Source organism: Peromyscus californicus, unplaced genomic scaffold, assembly GCF_007827085.1.
Source record: "Peromyscus californicus insignis strain IS unplaced genomic scaffold, ASM782708v3 Scaffold_4__1_contigs__length_199733344, whole genome shotgun sequence".
Classification (NCBI taxonomy): Eukaryota; Metazoa; Chordata; class Mammalia; order Rodentia; family Cricetidae; genus Peromyscus; species Peromyscus californicus.
This window is the reverse complement of record NW_026294562.1, coordinates 69,787,106-69,808,620: the sequence shown is the minus strand read 5'-3', so window position 1 is coordinate 69,808,620 and position 21,515 is coordinate 69,787,106. Positions and strand designations below refer to the sequence as shown.

General features: G+C 44.7%; 1 long non-coding RNA gene across 1 annotated transcript in view; it reads left to right on the top strand.

The window, feature by feature from the left end:
* LOC128095094 (uncharacterized) overlaps positions 1 to 9,355 on the top strand; it is a 103,186-nt gene extending 93,831 nt beyond the window's left edge. Inside the window, exon 3 of the long non-coding RNA XR_008213150.1 lies at positions 4,930 to 9,355. This is a non-coding gene — a long non-coding RNA (uncharacterized LOC128095094). The remainder of the gene's footprint in view (positions 1 to 4,929) is intronic.
* Positions 9,356 to 21,515: the final 12,160 nt, after the last annotated feature.

The window sequence follows — 21,515 nt, the reverse complement described above, 5'->3', positions numbered from 1 at the left end:
AGGGTCTTTATGTTTGTAAACTGCATGCTCTGAGGATGAGTTTACTGGTCCCATTGCTGAAGTCCAGAGGGCTGAAAAGGAAGAAAATAATCATTTAAAACTGCCCAGTTTCCTGTTTGGTACAGGAAGAAGTCAACCACGTTCCCAGAGATAGACTGCACGTCTGTCTGAGTATGAGCATGGCATTTCAATATCCTTGTTGTCCAGAAAGTAGAGTCCTCAGTCTGCTGAGGATGGAGAAGCTGAGGCTACATTTGCTTGGGCACAGTTTGTTGATGGCCAAGGATGCCTTTGCTAGGTGTGATAACTATTCTTGGTTGTCAACTTGACTACATCTGGAATGAATTAAAACCCACAAATGGAGGGTACAGCAGTGAGAGATTTTTACTTAATTTGAAATAAGAAGATCAATTTCTAACCCGGATCTTGAGGCAGGAAGACACATGCTTTAATCCAGATTTTTTGAGCGGTGGGAAAACCCACCTCTAATCTAGGCCACATCTCTTGTTGAAAGCCTAGATAATAACATGGAGAAAGGAAGCTTTTGATCTTTGCCTACTTCCTCTTGACTTGCTAGGGAGTCCATTTCTACACTGGCATTAGAGCCTACTTCTTCAGGATTCCAGTATATACTGAAGACCAGCTGAGATGCCTCACGGACTAAGCAACTACTAGATTCTCGGATTTTTCCATCTATAGCCAGCCATTGTTGGATTAGCTAGACCACAGCCTATAAGTCATTCTAATAAAGTACACACACACACACACACACACACACACACACACACACACATACATATGAGAGAGAGAGAGAGTGTGTCACTCCATAGACTCTCTTACTTTTGAGAACACTGGGTAAGGAGTTCCATCTCAGACAAGACTGCAAGGGTGCTATTGGAAACCAAGTATCTGTAATCACAGCTGCAAATTCTCAGTGCCACATCAAGGTCACGGGAGTGATGGCACACGCCCATTTAGGAGGGATTACACTAGAGTGAGGGGCTCCTAGGAGCAGAATCAATCTGGGTTAGAGGAATATGATTAAAGCTGTCACTCACTCCCATGATGAGGTAGCTGGCCCTTTCAGAGTGGGAACCCTCAGTAGACACCCAAGGAGAGAGCCGGAAGAACCCCTGTGATCACATGGCCAACAGACTCTACATGGGGATTTCAAATGCAATCTATACAGTTCTCTCGTCTATACCATGTCCCTGATGTCTCCTCCACAATGTGTGGCTATCACCATAGCCTAGTCTCTGCTAATCTTTGCAGGATTAAGGGACAGGTACTGAGTCCACAGTTAGGATGTATGAGGAGAAATCCAGCAGTCTAAGGACCAGAGTAATGTAGGGCACATCCTGTCCCTGAGGTAGTCTTAGACTCCAACACTGCATTCAAGGGAGGGTCTCTCAGAGAACTCACATCTTTTGGCTCTGTTCCTGGGCTAGTTTACTATGGAGTCAGTGAGCTTCTAAGCACAGGGGCCCTAACTCATTGCTTAACTGGCATCCACATTGCCTAAGGGCAATGTCTTCATATCATGAAACCTGGGCATGGGAATGCCTCAGAGAGAGAAGTGGGGGAGAGAGAGAGAGAGAGAGAGAGAGAGAGAGAGAGAGAGAGAGGGAAGATGGGAGGGAGGGAGGGAGGGAGGGAGAGAGAGATAGAGAGAAGAGAGAAGGAAGGAGGGAGGGAGGGAGAGGGAGAGTGTTCCAGAGAGGACTCAGACCTCCAAACTCCATGGCCAGACTCTTCCCATCTGGCCACCCCTTGCTGCTAAGGTGCTACAGGCCCCTCAGCAGAGCTTATACTCACCTCCTGGGGCATACTGAGTGGGCTTCCATGAGCTAAAGATGCTGAGCAGCCGTGGCCAGTGGTCAGCCCACGTGCACTGTGGTGGGCAGAACTCTAAGAGGCCCCTCACTGTAGCACATTTCCTTCCTCGTGGATCTGAACCATCACTCCAGTGATCTGGACTTGTCCCCATGGATTTACAGCTGTGACACCTTCCTCGTGGATCTGAACCATCACTCCAGTGATCTGGACTTGTCCCCATGGATTTACAGCTGTGACTACAGTTACTTATCAGTTGTCCTCAAGGCAAGATATTATCTAGGTGACTGACAAGCAGAGAGCTTTTCTCCAGCTGGTTGTAGAAAGAGAAACGGAGGTTCTGAGGTATGAATAGGACTCACTCGTGTGCTGTTATTCGTTTAGACCAGGGGAGAGCTGAATGCCAAGTCTGGAAAGAGTCCTGTAGAGACCGAGAACAACCTCCTCAAAGGTATGTGAGCTCCAACCCTACAACAGCAAGGGACTGAGTTCATTCCAGAGATCTGAGTGAGCTGGCAAACAGACTCTGCATTAGGGTCTGTGGATAAGAGTCCAGCCGGCTGACACCTTGATTCCCTTACAGTCCTTAGAATTCCTAAGAGTCTAATGACATTACTCAGCTAAGCCAAGGGGACTTGTTACCTAAGGAGCTATCAGATAAGAACTGAGTATTGTTTAAAGCCACTAAGTCTAAAGAAATCTGTTGCTCAGCAGTAGATGGATTTAATCTTTGAAAGCTCTATGCAGCGTGGAACATACAAGGGTTGATTCTAATTATACTTCCTAATTGACTGCACACCCTTTGAGTAACTGTTTAATCACCATTGAGAACTTGGTTATAAATTCCTACCTTGCTAGGATGTTCCAGTGACTGGAATCTGAGGACTTGGATTCGAAGATTCCATTCTTCACCAGATAGATGCCCTTGGGGGAGGTGCTTAACCAGTCTGTACCTCATCACTCAATGAAGTAGATCATATCATGCTTCTATCCATTTTGCTATCCATGTAAAACACACACACACACACACACACACACACACGCACGCACGCACGCACGCACGCACGCACGCACACACACACGCACAAGCACGCACGCATGCATGTGCTTGCCCATTTGCGATGTCAGGTATCTTCCTCAATCACTCTCCATCCTTTTTTTTTTTTTCTACAGTCACTGAACCATCTCCCCAGCCCTTATCACTGATTTTTAATTTATTTATTTTTTTGAGGCATGGTCTCATGTAGGCTGACCTTGATTGAATTCACAATCATCATCTCAGAGAGGATGAACTTGACTTCTTGATTCCCCCAGCCTTCACCTCCAGAGTATTGGCATCATAGGCATGTGCCACCAAACTCAGTTCAACATCATGCTAATAACCATATCAAATGAGATTGTGAAACAGGGCACAAAACCACTGCTTTCTTTTTATGTATACCACCTGCCTTGCACAAACCACGGGTGCCACACTTCCAAGAACAGTCATCAAGGGCCACTTCCCACAAGCACATCGAGAGCCATCATCTGCATGTGGGTTAAGGCCCTCTCCTTAAGACATAGGTTAAGCTTTCATGGAAAGCTACCTAATGCCAGGCTAAGCTTCTGAGGAAGAAAGTGTCTCCGTGCACCATTTTCTTCATTGGAGCAGTTGTGATATCATATAGGAAGCTCAGCAGAGGTCCCAGACTCTGTGACTGTTCAGAAAGGAACCTTCTCCAGAGAACCTTTACCACTAAAAGACTTTTTGCCGTAAGAGGCTCCCAGATCAGAAGCCACGTTGCCATTCATTTCCTCCCTCAGATCCCCTCCTGCGTCATCACATAGGAAAAGCTCCTAATTAGCACCGAAGAGGGCTGTAAATTGAGAGAAGCCATGACTTACTCAGGAGGGAGCCATGGAGCCAACTGAAGGCACTGCTCAGGATGTAATCGTCTCCCACTCTGTTGTGCCATATCTGTGTGCCAGTGTCCTGCACAGTGATTCACGGGTGCCCCCTTCACAGGCCCCGTGTTCTCTAATAGATGGCTGAAGTTTTCCACCAAGCATTTTATTTTAAATGACAGTTATTTCTATTAATGGGTGGGCTCTGTCAGTCTCTTGACCCCGGGCGGGAAGGATGTCTCTCTGTTCAAATGGCAGTCATCACTTCTGTGAAGTGATGCATGCAGAAGAAGCAGCCAGCGTGTGGCTCCTTGCACAGGGCTGTCACTCAACTTGACATCTCCATGTCGGAGCATTTTCTCAAAGTTTTCTCCGTGTGACCCGCAAGTTAAAGATCAGGGGCTCCCTTAATCCAAGCCATCCATGTGTCAATCATCCTTACCTTAAAATGAAGGTTACAAATAACCCAGAGCTACTATTTATACTTCCTGCCTGGCCCATCTTTCACCTGTCAATCTTGCTTTCTCCTCATGGGTAGAGGAAGGGGTTAGATCAGGGATTAGCCACTCCCACCGCTTACCTGGAGTGATGTTTTATGAAATAACCATGTCCTCTGGCCTCGGGACTTTTTTTACTAATGAAAGAAAAAGCTTTGCTTTTGTTTTCCTTTCCACCGTTTCCCTCCCTCCTTCCCTCCTTTGTTTCTTTCCTTCCTGCTTCCTTTTCTTCCCTCCTTCCTTCCACCCCACCCCTTCTCCCTTCCTTCTTCCTTTTTCTTGATTCCCATCTCTCTATCATGTCTCTCTCCTCTTCCCTTCTCCACTCACACTCCCCTCCTCTTTCCTTTCTCTTCCCGTTCCTTTTCTTTCATCCCCCCCCTTCATCCCTTTCCTTTCCCTGATATCTTCCCTCGAGGACTCCAAGGTGGCCAGCCCTGCCCAGCACCTTTCTGTGGCCTTTGGGCGCATTCTTACTCGGCTGCCCGTCTGAACCCTGAGCACAGCTCACTCCCTCTCCTGACCCAGTGGAGCTGTTTGCTTTGGAGGGATGCATGTCTCTGATAGGGCTCTGCGTTGTCCCTGGGGCCAGCACCCCTCTCCACCAGGCACCTTTGCTGCCTTCACTATCACCCCTAAGCATGTTTCCTAGTTCACCCCACAAAAGTTCCACCCTGTGTGCATATCCTGTTGATTTGACCAACATCATCCACAGGTACTCACGTGTTCCAGGCTCTGGAGAGGCCTTGTGAATAATGAGACAGCTACATACCTGCTAGCAAGAGGCCAGAAGTTCAGGAGGAAAAAGATAACAAATATCTGGCAACACTTATTTACCCCTGGTTGTGACATGTGTCACAGAGGAAGGAACTACGGCAATCAACACACACCTTCGCGGGCCTCACTTCTCAAGGGGCCCCTCCCAGGACCGCTGATCCTTAAAGGCACTCCTGGAGATGCATGCTCTTGTTTTCAGACCCTTCCCACTTGGGGACAGGTCCCCCTGCCCCAGGGTCTGCAGACTTCTCTTTAGATATGCTATGGTGGCAGGGAAGTGGTGCAGAAGATTCACTGTGTGGTGTGGTCCCTCCAGGACCAGGGAGTCCAGATCTGCTTGCAGCTTCATCTGAAGTGTTTTGTTTAGTCTCAAGCGTGGTCTCAAGTGTTTGGCTCTAAATGAGGTGCGAGCACGTTTTCTAGCCTTGCTTCCAGGTAGGTACTCCTGCCCACCAGTGCTTGTTCATCTGCTGTGACAGTCAATTTTAAAACGCAGATTTGAGCACCCAGTCCAGAGGTACCTGCTCAGGACCAGAGCAGAGTCATGGATGTCAGACCAGAGATGGAGTAGCCTTCATCAGCTCCACCAGACTCAGTTTACCAGTTTTTGTCAAGTGAAGTTTCTCATGGGTAAAAGGGGGGCAATGTACAGAAAATACCACCTGAAGCTTTGCGCAGACAAGTGCCAGCCATTTTTCACAGATCTTGATGGTTTGGAATTCCTCATGGAGAATGTGATGCCTACCACCAGTCGACAGGAAACAGAGAGTCTCTGCATTCATGGAGCTTGGGAAGATTCTCAACTTCAGACAGGCCAAGAGGAAAAGAAGAGGAAGTGAGCCTGTCCCACCTCTACCAGTCAGTTGTCACGGTGAAAGGAGGTGCTTGTGGGTAAACTGAGAAAATCAGGCTAAGCTAGAGAGAGTGCCGTGGGTAGCTGGGTTTCTGCTTTGATATCTTCCAATGAGACTCCGGGAAGCCAAGTCTCATGTCAACGTGAAGTTTCTTACCAGAATTTTTTTTTTCTAGTCATTTCATAGAGTTAACACATCGCAGAAGTTATCGGAGGCTGACACAGTGACCCGAGCGACTAGGTGTGGTGAGCAAATGACGTATTTAATATGAAAGACTGGCTGGGAGATAATAGGAGTTCTTTAAAGAGCAAAGCCACGGTTAACTTTTCAACTCTAACAGCAAGTGAGAGTCAGACAATTAAACGGGGAAGCCATGCACAAATGTCACACACAGAGGAGATCAAAGACGACTGCAGTCTCTGATAAAGATCAAGAGAGACAACTTGGATTTTTATAGCGTTTCCTAACAAATGGCTGAAGTGGGAAAGAAAGAAAGGAAAGAAAAACACAGCGGGTAATTTGATTTCTCAATATGCCTGCAGACTGCCCCAAGATGTTGTAGAGATCAAAGGCTAGCCTTGGCAACAAAATGCCACCCGGAATGGCATGTTCTTTGTTTGCATTACTATTTCAGGAGGGGCAATTTGTATTTCAGCCCATGTATCAAGTTTGGGGGTTTGTGTGCGAGCGTCAAGAGAGGTCGGTCAGCTGACTAGTAGACGCTAAGGCCTACGGGGCTTGGGTCTGACAGTCCGGTTGCACAGTGCCTCAGGCCCTCCCGTACCAGAAGCACTGCTGCTTACGCAGGCGTGACGTTATGCAGCAGTGAGGCCGGTTACTATCCCCAATACTTTTCCAGGAACATCCTCTCTTCGAATTATACCTGCATCTGCAGCCTATGTGCACACATGTGTGTAAAGTATTGCAGTGGACACTGTGTTTGTAAACTGTCGTGTGTTGCTTAAGCTTGCTGCAGTGATGGTTCTGGAAGCAGGCTAGACGCTCCTATTTCAGACTCACACATATTTGTCTTGAAGTGTCCTCCGAACACCCCTGTCTCGGGTCAGGTTGGCACCCTGACTCCGCACCAGGCAGAGCGGAAAGAGCCAACAGATAGAGTAGTGAAGGCAGTTTGTCCCTGAGTAGAGCCAGAAAGGTAAAGCATTCCTAAAAGACGTTGCTATTGTTTCTCCCACCATCCAGAAGTGCCTGAGAAATGGAAAGCTGAAAGTTCATCCTCGGAGAGAAAGCTCCACTGCGAACTCCAGATGATGGCTTCGACTTCTCTGGTTGTTTCTGCTGTGTGTTCTAAGCCCCCAGTTTGATGCTGTAACCTTCATTTGCTCTCTCACTTGGCTCCTCCAGTCATTTCTGCTGGATGTTACAAACTCCTGTTTTGGTGATTTGTAGCTATCTTATCTGCTGCTTCTCTCTATCAGCTACTGGCTGCTTATTCTTTACTTTTGCCTTAAATACTTAATGAAATCATTCAACAGTGTAGCTGTCATAGATCATTCTCCAGACCTTATAAAACAACTATATACATACCAACTATATACTGAAAACTGGATACCTGTCTTGATCTACCCAAATGCATAGACATTTAATGGCCATAGATTAAGATATCTACAAGGGTATCTTAGGATCCTTCTGGAATTTGGCATAATGTAGTGAGTGACATCATTCATGAAAGGTAAGCTGTCTTTCCATTTCTCACATTTGGTTACCATTATATTATTTATTGTTATTTTTGTATAATTTACCAATTCATCTAGGTAGCCATCGAGAGGCATAATAATACAGTTAATGTTTTACACAAATAATTATCCTTCAAATGGAAGTTAGTAAGTGGATTACGAATGAATCCAAGAATGTTTTGGCAGATATCCGTGGGAAGCTGCACTGGGATCAAATCCATGGTAACGAAGCAAGGTATTCTGGCTGGGGAATTGATGGTATGTTTGAAAAGCTTAATAAGCACTGAAATTGTTTATATTGTTTATTCCAGAAAGGCGAATGGAGAAGTTTAATCAGATATCAAGTAGCTGGAAATTAAATGAAATAGATCAGAAATAGAGTTTCTGTAATCAGAATATTTATTTCCCAGCAGTCCACAGCTGCAACAGAGAATAATGCCCAATCTCTTGTAAGGTGTCCAGCAAACAAAAGAGTGCCACTTACTATTGTTGACTGTGCTCCTGTTGGGTGTGATTTAGAGTCTTGGGAGCTTTGCTGGCTCCCCTCTGGCTGCAGTCCTGGAAGCGGCACAGCGGGTGGGGAGGCAGGCTGTGATTCCCACTAAGTCCGCCTTCCCTAAGTCCTTCTGTGGGGCTTCTGTTCTTTATTATACGCGTTCTCAAGGGCACATTTTACTCAACCCTAAATGCCTTCCCTACACTTATTCTAAATGACTTTTTGCTGGAGAAGGCAGCGGGATGAACTTCCACGGAGCCATCACTCAGCTTCAACAGTTATTGGCACTTGGCAAGCTTTACAGCAGATTCCTTTCTCTGTTTTTATTGCATTGAAAGATGCATGGCATGCCACTTATCATGGTGGCCATTTTGAAGTGCACACTTCAGTAGCATTGGGTATAGTCACGTGTTCTAAAACATCTGCAGAACCTCATCTGCAAATTGTCAAACAATCCCTGCTCCCTTCCTCCAGCCACCACTGTCCTTTCTCACTGAATTTGACTTCACTAGTCTCACATGGATGGAGTCAGGGGCATTTGTCTTTCCCCTGACTGGCTTGTTTCTCCTTAGCCCAGTGTCCCCAAGGCTTACCCACACTGTAGAATAAGACAGAATTTCTTTCCTTCTTAAGCCTGAAGAATATTCCATTGTAACACAACATGTGCTGTGTTTCCATTCATCTCTAGATTGGCAGCTGTTTTGCCCTGCTCAGCTGTTGGGATCAGAACTGCTATAGACATAGGCACACACATACCTCTTTGAGACCCTGCTTTCAACTCTTGAGCATAGATGATCGGAAGGGAGGTTGTTAGATTCTATGATGATTCTACTTTTAATCCTTTAAATAATTTAAAGACTGAATTTATTTTTAATTATGTGTATGATTGATTTTCTTTTTAATTATGTGTGTGGTTGATTTTATTTTTAATTATGTGTGTGATAGATTTTATTTTTAATCATGTGTATGTGTGTATGTAAAGGTGGTTGTGAGCCAGCGATGTGAGGGACAGTGTGGTGGTTTGAATGAGAATGGCTCTCATAGGCTCATATGTTTGAATGCTACATTCCCAGTTGAAGGAACTGTTTGGGAAGGATTAGAAGGTATAGCTTTGTTGGAGGTGTGTTACTGGGGGATAGGCTTTGAGGTTTCAAATGCCCACACCATTCCCAGCTAGCTCTCTCTGCCTCTGCCTTTCAGATCAGGATATAAGTTCTCAGCTACTGCTCCAGTGCCACACCTGCCTGCTGCCATACTTTCCACAATGATGGCCATAGACTCTCTCTCTGGAACTTTAAGCCCCCAAATTAAACGCTTTCTTTTATAAGTTGCCTTGGTGTCTCTTCATAGCAAAGGAAAAGTGACTAAGACAGATGGGAACCAAACTCTGGTCCTCTGCAAAAATAATACATACTTGCACCACTGAACCATCTATCCAGCCTCTCAATTTTTTATTCCAGGTATTTGTTTATTTGTGTGAGCACATGATAGGGGCAGGTATATGTGTGACAAGGTGTGTGTGTCCGGAGGTCAGAAGACAACTTGCTGGGGTTGGTTCTCTCCTTCCCCTATGTGGATCCTGGAGTCACCAGCAAATACTCTTACCCTCTGGGCCGTCTCATCAGCCCCTACTCTTAGTTCTCGAGAGACACCCCTGCTATTTTCTACAGCAGCTGCCTCATTTTACAATCCCATCAACAGTGCACACCCATCCTAATTCTTCATGTTTTTGCCAACACTTGCTATTACTCAGTGGGTGTAAGCTTGTGCTTGCCTTTTATTTCTGATGCTCTGTATCTTCTTTAAGAAATTATCTATTAAAAAGTGACTGTTGAGTGATCAGCCTTAAATAGGACATCTATGTCAACCCTGCCCTCAACACCCAGTGAATATCTCAGAAGAAGGAACAAAAAGAGTATAAAAGGCATTCAGGAGAATTCTGTCTTCTGGACATGACATGGCCATCCAACTCGTGAACTCATAGCAGGTATTGTCACCTGCATCAGATCAAGCCAAAAAGATCAGTCAGCATTCCAACAGGCAACACTAATTGGACCCAGTAGGTTCAAAGAGAGATATGGGAATGTGAGGGAGAGTCTGGGAGGTGTGAGAGGGGAGATTTGTAGATATGATCAGGTACATTATACACATGTATAAAATTGTCAAAGAATAACTAAATAAAAAATGCTCTTAAAAGAGGATTATCTATTCAAGAATTTGCACGCATTAGTCATTTGATTGTTGTTGACACGTGGTTGACTTGTGAGTTTTTTAGTAGAGACATAAGGAAAGTGTGGTAGTCTGAATGTAATTGGCCCCTATAATTTCATAGGGAGTGGCACTACTAGGAAGTGTGGCTTTGTTAGAGTGGGGATGACCTCATTGGAGAAAATGTGTCACTGTGGGGGTAGGCTTTGAGGTTTCCTAGGCTCAGGATACTGCCCAATGTGCCCATCGACTTCCTGTTGCCTGCAAGATGTAGGACTCTCAGCTACTCCTGCAGCACCACCTCTGCCTGCATGCGGCCGCCATGCTCTCCATCATGATGATAATGGACTAAACCTCTGAAAATGTACGCAAGCATCTCAATAAATGTTTTCTTTATAAGAGTTGCCGTGGTTAAAACAAAACCCAGAAACAAATGACTCACCCGCTGAGATGGGGACCAGACACTCTCACAGATACAGCTTCCAGTGTGAGCCAGGTGTGCTTAGTAGGTGAATCCGCGCTCTCCCTATGGGAATATCATTCAGTCACAGGATATTTAGACACCCTTCTCAGCCAGTCCCCCAAAGGGATTGCTATTTGATATGTTGAGGCCTCTATGTGGGCTGGATATCAAGTGTCCTCCCGAAGACTCATGTGTTTAAGGCTTGCTCTACAGCTGGTGGGTACCGAGCTGCTGCTGTGTTTTGTACAACTTGAACCCCAGAGCCTTGACTAGGGGAGCAAGGGAATGAAGAAATGACAGACACGTGTGCACAGAAAAGCTGGGATCAGGTAGTCTAGTCTTTCTGATGAGGAAGTTGAAGCGCTTGGAAGTTCAATGTATTTATTATATAATCAGGGAGGTAAGGTTGTTGCATATAGCTGAACAAGGAGGGAAGGGTAGTATTACACACAGATAAACAAGGAGACAGCATTATTATATACTGATAAATTGATAATACAAGGAGTATTATACACTGATAAACAATTATACAAAACTGAACAAGGAGACAGGTTTAGCTTATCCAGGTAGGCGCAGGCTCTGTAGGGGAGCAGTTTTCAGGGTGTGAACGTCTGGGGGTCGGGGAGAAACCTACAGTGGACATTTCCTGCACACACTGTCAACACTGACTTAGACTCAAGGAAGGTTTTGCCATCCCTGTGAGCCTCAGCAGGAGGAGGTTTTGCCACTACTATGGGCTGAGGCATTGGAGGCCTTGACATGCCATACCATTTCACCAACACACATGTTCACTCAGGACTTCACTCGGGCCCTACACTGAGAAGTGGTTGGATTATGAGAGCACAGACACCGTCAGTGGGTTGACCCTTTGAAGGACATACATTGTCCCCAGTCCCTCCCTGTCTCTCTTTCTCTGCTTCCTGCCTGCTGTGAGGTGAGTGGCTTTGGTCCTTGGTGTCTTCCTGCCTCTGTGATGTCCTACTTCACCACAGGCCCACAGGGATGGAACCAGCCAGCCATGGGCTGGAACCTCCGTGAACAGGAGCCAGGGTAATTTTTCTGCATATCCATTATTTCTCTCAGGTATCTGTCACAGCAACAAAGCCAGCACAGGCTCCCTATTTGAGGAGCTTCCAATACTTTATGAGAAAAGAAAAGTTCTAGGGTCTGATTTTTAAAAACAGTTTATTGAGATAGACTTTACATGCCATACAGTTCACCCATTTAAATAAATCCAGTACATTACATTGTTGGTTTCTCAAAGTGTGGTGCGATGTACATAGTATTAAATTTACCTCTTAATCCGCATTAAAGTGCTGCCTGCTTGATTTTTTAAAATCAGGGGTCATTTAGGACGACCGTCAGCCTTCAGCATTGTACGATCTTCTGAAGAGAGCCTCCTCTGCTGGTTGAATGATAGGCAGACCATGTCAGAGTCCTGCACTCTGGACCTGCCATACACATCATCACAGCCAGAGGGAGCAACTGAGCAACTTGCTCTTACAGACCTATCTGCTGCCTTCCTGGTGGTTGGGATGCTCCTGCCAGCCCCAGGTGGATGGTCAGGTGCTCTTCTGAAGATGCTTTTAAGAAGCTAGTAGGGTCTCCAAATGTGTCACTTCTGCAAAAGCTAATCGCCAGTTAGGTGGTATCACAGATTTTTCAATTAAGTAAGTATTTTGATTGTATTAATTGATTCATTCCTGTAGTTTAAACTTCAGTAGAAAATATTCTCTCCCTTCCTATTCCATCTGAGAGCTGCCCATCCTTCTCAACAGGAAACCAAGGTTAGTAACTTCTTTTTTTGTTGTTATTTTTTTAAATGATATCTTCTTTTTAGAGACTTATTTTATTTTTATTTGTGTGTGTGTGTGTGTGTATGTGTGTGTGTGTGTGTGTGTGTGTGTGTGTGTGTGTGTGTGTGTGCACTTGAGGGCAGTACTCTTAGAGGCCAGGAGAGGGTGCTAGGTTCTCCCCAACCCTGAGATAGTTACAGGAGACTTTGAGTCGTCTGACATTGGTGCTGAGAACCAAACACTGATCCTCTGCAAGAACACCAGTGCTCTTAACAGCCGATCTATCTCTCCAGTCTCTTGTTCACCTCTTCTTCCTCAAAGACACAGCAAAGCCCTTATGAGTCAATAGGGATGTCTGTTCCCCTCTGGCTGCTTTGATCACAATGGTAGCACATCATTTTGCATTGTTCTGTGTCTTGCATTTTTCACTTAGCGATATATCGGGAGAGCTCTGTGATGGGGTTTTGATCACCACAAATAATAAGAAATCAAGGCCCAATGGGAGCAATTTTCACAGAGCATTTAGCTATTGCTTGATGACTGGTATATGAGTCATTTACAATCAGCATCTGCAGAGTGTACCACGGTTCACGGCCTGAATCACTGGGATCGTTTAGGTGGGAAGAGACCCTGTTTCGACCTGAATTATCCAGGCAATTGCACTTAATTGGAGTAGATCTAAAAATACTTGGCCCTTTCCCATTTCCCATCAGGGATACACTCTAATCCCAACTTATTTTCAAAATCTACATAGCTGTGTCATGGCTCCAATTGATTCATCCACATTTCAAATGCAAGGCAGTCACTGAGGGGGAGAAAATGAGAAATGGCTCAATGGGGGCCATTTGTATTCTAGAACATGCTAGAACATTCTGATGAGTAAATAAAGGGCGTCTGAAACATGGAACCCACTCACAAATGCGAGATGGTGGCAATCCAGAGTCAGTAGATCAGCTCCTCCATGCAAAATGGCATCGTTAATCAAAGGTTAAAGAACTATCTTTCAGAGGGTGACAGAAGGTTCAGGAAACACAACTGATCTTGAAAAATCCCCTTGACACCATAGCTGAGCACAACTGTCACCTGAGCAGTGCTCGGGGCACGTGGTAAAGGTGGATGGGCTTTGTTCTGTGTGGGTGTGTGAGTATGTGTGTGTACAGACAAGCATGCATGTGGACCAGAAGTCAAGGTTGTATGGTTTCCTTCACCGTTCTCTACTTTACTTCTGGAAAAGGGATCTCTCACTGAACCACCCAGCCGATGGAACTCACCTAGATGGGCCGACCAGCAAGCCCCAGGGATCCAGTTGCTTCCACCTCCACAGCTCTGGGATTGCACTGACAGAGTCGACTGTTTTTTTATGTGGGAGCTGGGGATCTGAACTCAGTTCCTTGTGCTTGTGCAGAAAACACTTCGCCAACTGAGTCAGGTCCAAGTCCAGCGCCTGTTTTGTTTTCTGGAGACATCACCTGTTGCACTCCAGATTTGTCCTGCCTTTCAATTCTTTCACTGGCAGAGAGGGCCAACCCAATCAAGACCCATAGACTGTACCACTTCCATCTGCAATGGACAGAGTCTGCTACCTTTTTCCGTCCTTCTGGGTATTTCTTCCATCCTTCCTCTGGCAGCCTCAAGAATCCGCAGAATTTTAATATCTTCCCCAGATGTCCCACAATTGTGCCAACTCAGTATTTGAAAACCACCCTGTTTCATTTCCTAATCCCATAAAACAGATTTACGACTGAACATTTCCTCAAGAGCAAAACTTGCAAGGGATTTTAGCCAGGGAGAAAGTGGGCTGAATTGCTGGAATGTCTCTGGTGCAACATGACTCTAGAAACATTAGGGGGAGAGATGCTTGGGTTTCTGTGTGGGCCTGGAGATGACTTCATTTGTGCTGCCACCTGCCCCAAAGCCCTGACACGGCTTGAGCTGCGAGAACACTGGGGCTTTTGAGTGCATTGTTTGGGAGAAGGGTAGCGTGGCAGGGGGCCGTTATTTAATAGCTGGTTGCCTTCCAAGCTGGAGAGTTAATCACTACCATTAAGTGGTGAGCGCACCAGGTGAGATGGGAATGGTCCTGAAAGTTTGGAAGTCAGAAAGCTAATAGGCTGGTGCAAAGGAAGCTTGACAAGAATGCTGCTGTCTTGAGTTCCAATGGTTTGCCAGCTCCGTCGCCGCCGTGCTTATGAGTTGAGTTCTTTTTTTCTAAGTGGAAATTCAAACAAAACAACTAGATACTCAGAGACCGGCCCTTTCTAGATTTTATCTGTCCATCATGTCTGGCTTATTTTTCAATAAGCCTGTATGATTTTTGTAATTAGGAAAAGCAACTGACACTTTCTCTGAAAACAAAAGAAAACAGTTTGTGTTTTCATTCTTGCCTTTTGCTGAGCACCGACTTCCCTGGCGAGCGGCGGGAGCTGGGGGTTCAAGGATGTTTATCCGATTGTCATAAACAGTAGCAGATTCTTGCTCTCGCTTTCTGACTTTAGGAAATCAAAGACCTGCTTCCAAGTAAGACAGTGAAATCAAAGACAGCAGAGGATGGAAGGCAAACAGGCTTCTTCTCTGTCCATGCTTGTTCGACATTTGTCTTTCTCAGTGTTGGCTTCCTGGAAACCATGGAGCGTGCTCAGCTGGGGTGAGAGTGGGGTGCTTCCTGGAGGGGTCAATTCTGAGATCCTTGCTCTGAGGCCCTACCACTTAATGTTGCTGGGTTTTAATTCCCTGGGGAGCTTGACAGACCGCCCTGTGACTGGCTCCGCCCTCCAGAGTTTCTAATGTCCCTTTCTGGAAGCCTGCCAGGTGCTTCCGCTGTGCCACAGACCTAGAACCTTCTCAGGCATCCTCCCCATCTCCACCCCCTGCCATGGCCAAAGCAACTCCTCAAGCTGTGAAGAGCACCTCCTGGAGGGATTCAGCCCCTTCTCTATCCTCTCCCATGCCAAGACAATCTCTATATCGAAATGGTGATGTATGAGCCACTAAGGCACTGGAACTACTCCAGCTGAAGACATCTGAGTTCTGAAAATCTTGTATCTTCATTAAAAGCCACGAGTCCCAAAGGGATTCAACTGTCATAAACCCCCTCCCCATAAAGAACTAGAATATTCTCCTCTCTCAGGGTCAAGTCAGGGCCACACCTGAGCAGACAGACATTGTCACAAAACTAACAACCTTCTCATCCTAGGGATAATTTTTTTTTTAAAGAAACAAAGTATTAGGAGCTAGAGAGATGGTTCAGCAGTTAAGAGCACTGACCGCTCTTCCAAAGGACCTGGGTTCTACTCCCAGGACCTACACAGCAGCTCACACACATCTATAACTCTAGTTGCAGGGGATTCTACACCCTCTTCTGGGCTCAGGAGGTACCAGGCATGCACATACATGGACATACATGCAGGCAAAACACCCCTATACATAAAATGAAAATAATTTGTTTAAAAAAGAAAACAAAAAGCATTAGTTTCTCACGTGTGGCATTGATCCCTCCGAAGTCATTTGTTGGGCCTCACCCACTAATTCTCCACCTCATATTAAGGTGGCATACAAGCCCCAGTGCTAATCACCTCTTCGGCAGTACCTGTGCTTCCGTGTGTGATTAAATCTGGGTTTCTCTCACTAACTTGTCTTTCCTCTTACGAATTTGCAGCCTCAAATACTGAACGCAAAAGCACAGTGGAAAGGTTTTCCTTCCAGGTACTATGCACATGACCACAGCCCACTGATGCCGGCGGGATCATGGTCTGAGACCCCTACTGTTGCCTAGAACAGACTTACTGTGTCCCCAGAATCTCAAAGCCATGCTCCATAGTCCTGCTTGAAGCCTCTTCACAAATCTCAGTAACAGGCCTCTCTCCTTCTCTGGGAATCTTTCATCCTTCAAGACCAGCTCCAAGGTTGCCCTGTACCGGTGACCAACCCTCTTTTCTCCTGAAAGCGTTTCAATGCGCCCAGTCGATAGCCCCAGCACTTTGCTTCAAACGTTTTGTCTAAATAATGAACCGGTAAGTTAAAAACCTTGTTTCCTAAGCCTAGCCATCAGATTGAGAAGTATTTTGGGGCTGGAATTTACAGTGGCCCCAGGCAAGAGGAGCTCTGTCCTGGGTCCTGAATTTCCCAGCACCCTGCATGGCATCAATAGACAGGGAGAAATGTTTCAAAAAGCACGAGGTGCCTCTGGGGACCTGACGGGTAGTATGGCATCGTGCCACCTGCTACCTTAAATGTCCCCTCAGGTGAAAATCGCAGCTCAGACCCAAGGGAACTCATCTCAGCCACCCCTGCTCTGTCCCTTCAAATAAAAAGTGAGCCAAGGAAGACTAGTGCGCTGTGTCTGCACAACGCCACCCAGGTTGTGCGCAGAAGTCGTTAATGGCTAACCAATTACATGTAAGTCCATCCTTCTGAACAAGACAAACATGGCATAGTCTTTCATCTCGAAGCGTCCCTTCTTTGTAGCTGTAAAATTCCACTTTCTTCATTGTCTTCATTGTCTAGACTGTGACTCAGAGAAACTGAAGAAATGCTGCATTGCTCATCCTGGCTGCACCTTGCCTGTGCACACTCTGCAACAGTTCAACAGTTCACCTTAGCCCTACCTTGTGCATGCACGGATCTAGATATTAGGTGAATGAAAGCCTTTCCTGATGCCCCGTGTCTGCTACTGGATTAGTTATGCTTCCTATTGTTGTGACAAAATTATCTAACAAGAAGCCGCTTAAGGAAGGATTTCTTTTGGCTTACAGTTTGAGGGGTGCAGTCTATCGTGGTGAGGCTGCCAACCACACTCCGTTCACAGAAAGAAGCAGGAAAATGAACAGGAAGCGGGGTGGAACCATAAAAATCAGCAGGTAAAGCACTTGCCACTAAGCCGGACAGCTTGAGTTCCATCCCGGAACCATACGGCGGAAGGAGAGAACTGACTCACGCAAGTTGTCCTTTGGCCTTCGCACACAATAAGTAACAAGAAAATGAGTGTAATTGAAAACCTCAAGGCCACCCCAGTGACCCACCCCTCCTTCAGCAAGGTTGCACTTCTTAAAAGTTGCAACGCCTGAGGACCAAGTGTTCAAACACATGAGATTGTGGGGGCATTTCACCCTCAAGCCACAGTGGCCCTATATGGTCATCAGTGGTAGAACTGGGAGGTCTACCATTTTTCCCCCAACTATTTAATAAGATGTAGTTAATATTTAAACATTAAATAGTTTCATCTTTTAAAAAGTTTTTTACTTTCTGATTTTGGTTTGATTTTGATTTTAACACTCTACCTAGTATTTGAAAGTTAATTTGGGAGCTGGACATATGGCTTAGTGGTAGAGCAGTTCCTCACATGGCTGAGGTCCTGGGTTCAATACCCACCACACTAAAACAAACAGAAAGCAACTATCAAAACATTTCAAGTAATACTGATTTAGGGATGCAATCTTTATGTCATATTTGCTTTCACTTTTTAATTTAAACTTGTTTACTCTGAATGCAACTGCATCCCATTTTTAATCTTTAAACCATCCATACCAGAGTAAATATACATCAAAATTATGACAGAAATTTATCTGAAGTGAAACACAGTAAAGAAATTGGGTGGGAAGAGAGGATGAACCCCTTAAATAAGTGGTTTGTGTGGAATTTTTAAAGCTAGAAACAAAACAGTCTTACAGAAGGCAGGAGCCACATGGAATAGGCAAGTAAGACAGCACAGGCTCTCCATTTACCAAGGTTTCAATTGCCGATCAAAACAAGCAAAATGAAGAGCATTATTCTCACAAAATCTGCAACATGAAGAGGTCAGCTGAAGGCCCACAGTGCTCACGATGCGGAGACTCAATTAGCGATCAAAGCCAAGAGCTTGAAAAAGATGAGTGTTCCTAACAAGTGCGTGATTCAGCAGCAAGTGGGACTCAGGCTATGCCTAGATGAGAAGAACGCATTGATGAATCCAGCAATTCAATGGGAAAGGTGAGATCCCAGGAACTTTGCTCAACTTGGATAACCATCCTCCAACAAAGGGCTCTGGACACACACAGTCTGATTCAAATTAGCAAAGGCAATTTCTCACCAGATACCATGCAGTAAATGTACTATTTCACCTTATACTGTCAGTCTCCTGATGGAGAAAAGAGCTACAGAAGCAGGTTTTCACACTCGGTACACTGTAGGTATAGTTCATAGTCTGACTTCTTAGAACACATGGTACCAACTTGACACAGGGTGAGGCATGAAAGCATACAGAATGTCTTCTGGATCAAAACAAAGAGGGAACATCTCAACGAAACATATAACAAATTTGACCTGAGAACCCCTCTTAGCATACAATGAGAAGGGCAGCTAAGTTCAAATGATTAGAATGATTAAGATTCAACAAGAGTTAGACAAGTCAACAGAAGATCCCATGAAAAGGTAAAACGTGTAATTAATTTTGAATTTGGGCTATCCTATTCACAGTTCTTTGATTTCTATTCTTAGTCATGCAGTAATATTATCAAAAGCTTCCAAAAGGAAAAAAATGATGTGTGTGTACTTGATTTTTTTTTAAAAAAAGACTTGTTATTGTAAAGTGTGTGTGTGTGTGTGTGTGTGTGTGTGTGTGTGTGTGTGTGTGTGTGTGTGTGTGTGAGAATGCAGGTGCCAAAGAGGCCAGAAGAGGGCGTTTCATCTCCTGAAGGCAGAATTACAGGTAGTTTTGAGCTGCCTGACATGGGTGCTGGGAATCCAGCTTGTGCCCTTAGGGAGTGCTTTTAACCACTGGGCCATCTCTCTACCAACTGTACTCTACTTTTTTAAACATTCAAAAGTACATTTTGAACTATTAGGAAGGCAAGTCCAAAGGGAAATGTGTGTACAATGCATAACATGCCAAGAATGATAAATAAATCAGACAAGGAAACAAAAAAGAATTAGTAAGCATGAAGAAGATTATCATAAAAAAAATGGCTCCCAAGTTAGTCTCAATAGGGAATATTTTCTGGCCAATGGACCAGAGAGTTAGTTGAGTAGAGACATGGAAAATTTAAGCAATTAACTGATACTTTCATTTTCCTTTATAATCTCCCAGGTTTGAAATTTTTGATATTAAAAATAAGAAATACAGATTTTATAGCATAAGTTCATCATTTATGAGTTACATATGTCTGTTTATTATTCACTAATCTATCATGGATCTGTTGTTCAATAATAATTAAATTTGGTAATTTTTGAATTTTTCTGATGTCCTTTCCTGTAAAAATTGTCATCAAATGTATTTTAACACACTCTATTTTTTGTTTTTCTTTTGTTCTTTCTTTATGGGGGGGGGGGGGGAAGAGTATTACTATGTAGCTTTGGTGTCCTGGAACCCGTAAAGACCTACCTGCCTCCTCTGCATTCCTTGTGCTTGGATCAAAAGTATGTATCACCATACCCAGACAGCACATTCATTTAATGTAATTTTTTAATAGTTACTTTTTGAGACAGGGTCTTGACTAGCCACGCTGGCCTGGAATTGATCCTCCTGCCTCCACTTCCCAAGTGCTGGAATCATAGGTATATGATTCCACCACACCTGATTCATGTTTGATTTCCTAATAATGTCATTTAAATAGCTCTTGGGATAGAAGGACTGAACATTTTAAGTAATAACTTCTTAGTGTGGTAAATATTGAAAAGTTGGATATACAGTACAGAGACCTCCACCTGAATCTTGCTCAGAACCCTCTAAACCTTAGGAGTGGCCATTCTTGGGCCCAGCAACAGACAATGAATCATTGGATATTGGAGGAGACGTGGAGGTCCTTGTGTTCAGAAATAAACACTGGGGAGCCTGGAATGTTAAACACACAGTGTTGTTCCTTCAAAGGAAGGAATGCGTAACTTGTTATCCACCTGGAAAGCTGAGAGCTGATATGGGTAATAGCCTGGTGACCTCTGCACTATCTGTGTGGTAGGAGACCACACCAGATCCCCACACCCTTATCATAAGCTTGTTTTCCTCAGTCAATCTATAGAACCCATCTTTACAGAAGGGGTCACATGTACCCAATCTATAGAACCCATCTTTACAAAAGGTGTCACATGTACTTTACAAGAAGTTGTGATGTAGTTAATCTGGTCTTTATTTACCTCATTTTGTTCCTTGAGGACATTAATATATGCTTTATTGTGCACACGGGATTGAGTTAATTACCACCAGGAATGTTTTCACCAAATTGTGCTGTGCTTAAATATGCCTAAAGTAAACTACTGAAGGTCAGACTTCCAAGGTATGAACCAACACTAGCTGTTCAGTCATGTTTAACCAAACTGCCTTCTTGCCTCCTACCAACCGTTTCTCTGCTGGCCGTAGTGGTCACAGAGACCAGCACAGCTGGTGCCCAGTAGAGGGCTATTTTTCATCCCTTGCAGTAAAATTTTTCATTGAAATCAGGTCATTGATGGTTGGTTGTTTAAAGTAGGAGCACAGAGTGTAGAATGTTCCTCATCATCAGGATGTAAAGGAATAGAGAAAAAGCAGTCTTTTAAGTCAACTATAATAGTGTAATGTCCTTGAAGAACCATTGTAGAAGTGGGGATCTCTGGCTAGAGGGACCCCATTGTTCTCATAGCAGCACTTGTGCCCCTGAGGTCATGTAATGGTTGAAATTTATTCTTTGCCCTCTTATGAATTACAAAAATAGAGGAGTTACAATGACTAACTGAAAGTTCTGTATGTCCTACTTGCAAAGTTGGGCCTGTTTCAATTCTTCCCCATGAAAGGACCATTGATAATGAGTCATCAGAGACCCACTGTAGCTTTAAGGGCTGTGTGGATGGCCCTTGATCAATGCAGTTTAGGGGGAGGGCCATACTTTCTTGTACTATAATTATCAGGTGATATTTCTCCTGAGATTCCAAGTACTTCTTTCTCTCGCTTCTGTTGGTTTCAGCTCAGCTGCCAGGAGGTAGAAATGGAGAAGGGTAGAGGACACCTAGTGTAGGCCTTCCCAGTAGAAGGTGCTTTGTGCCAGTCATAGTGTCTAGCTGGGGCCAC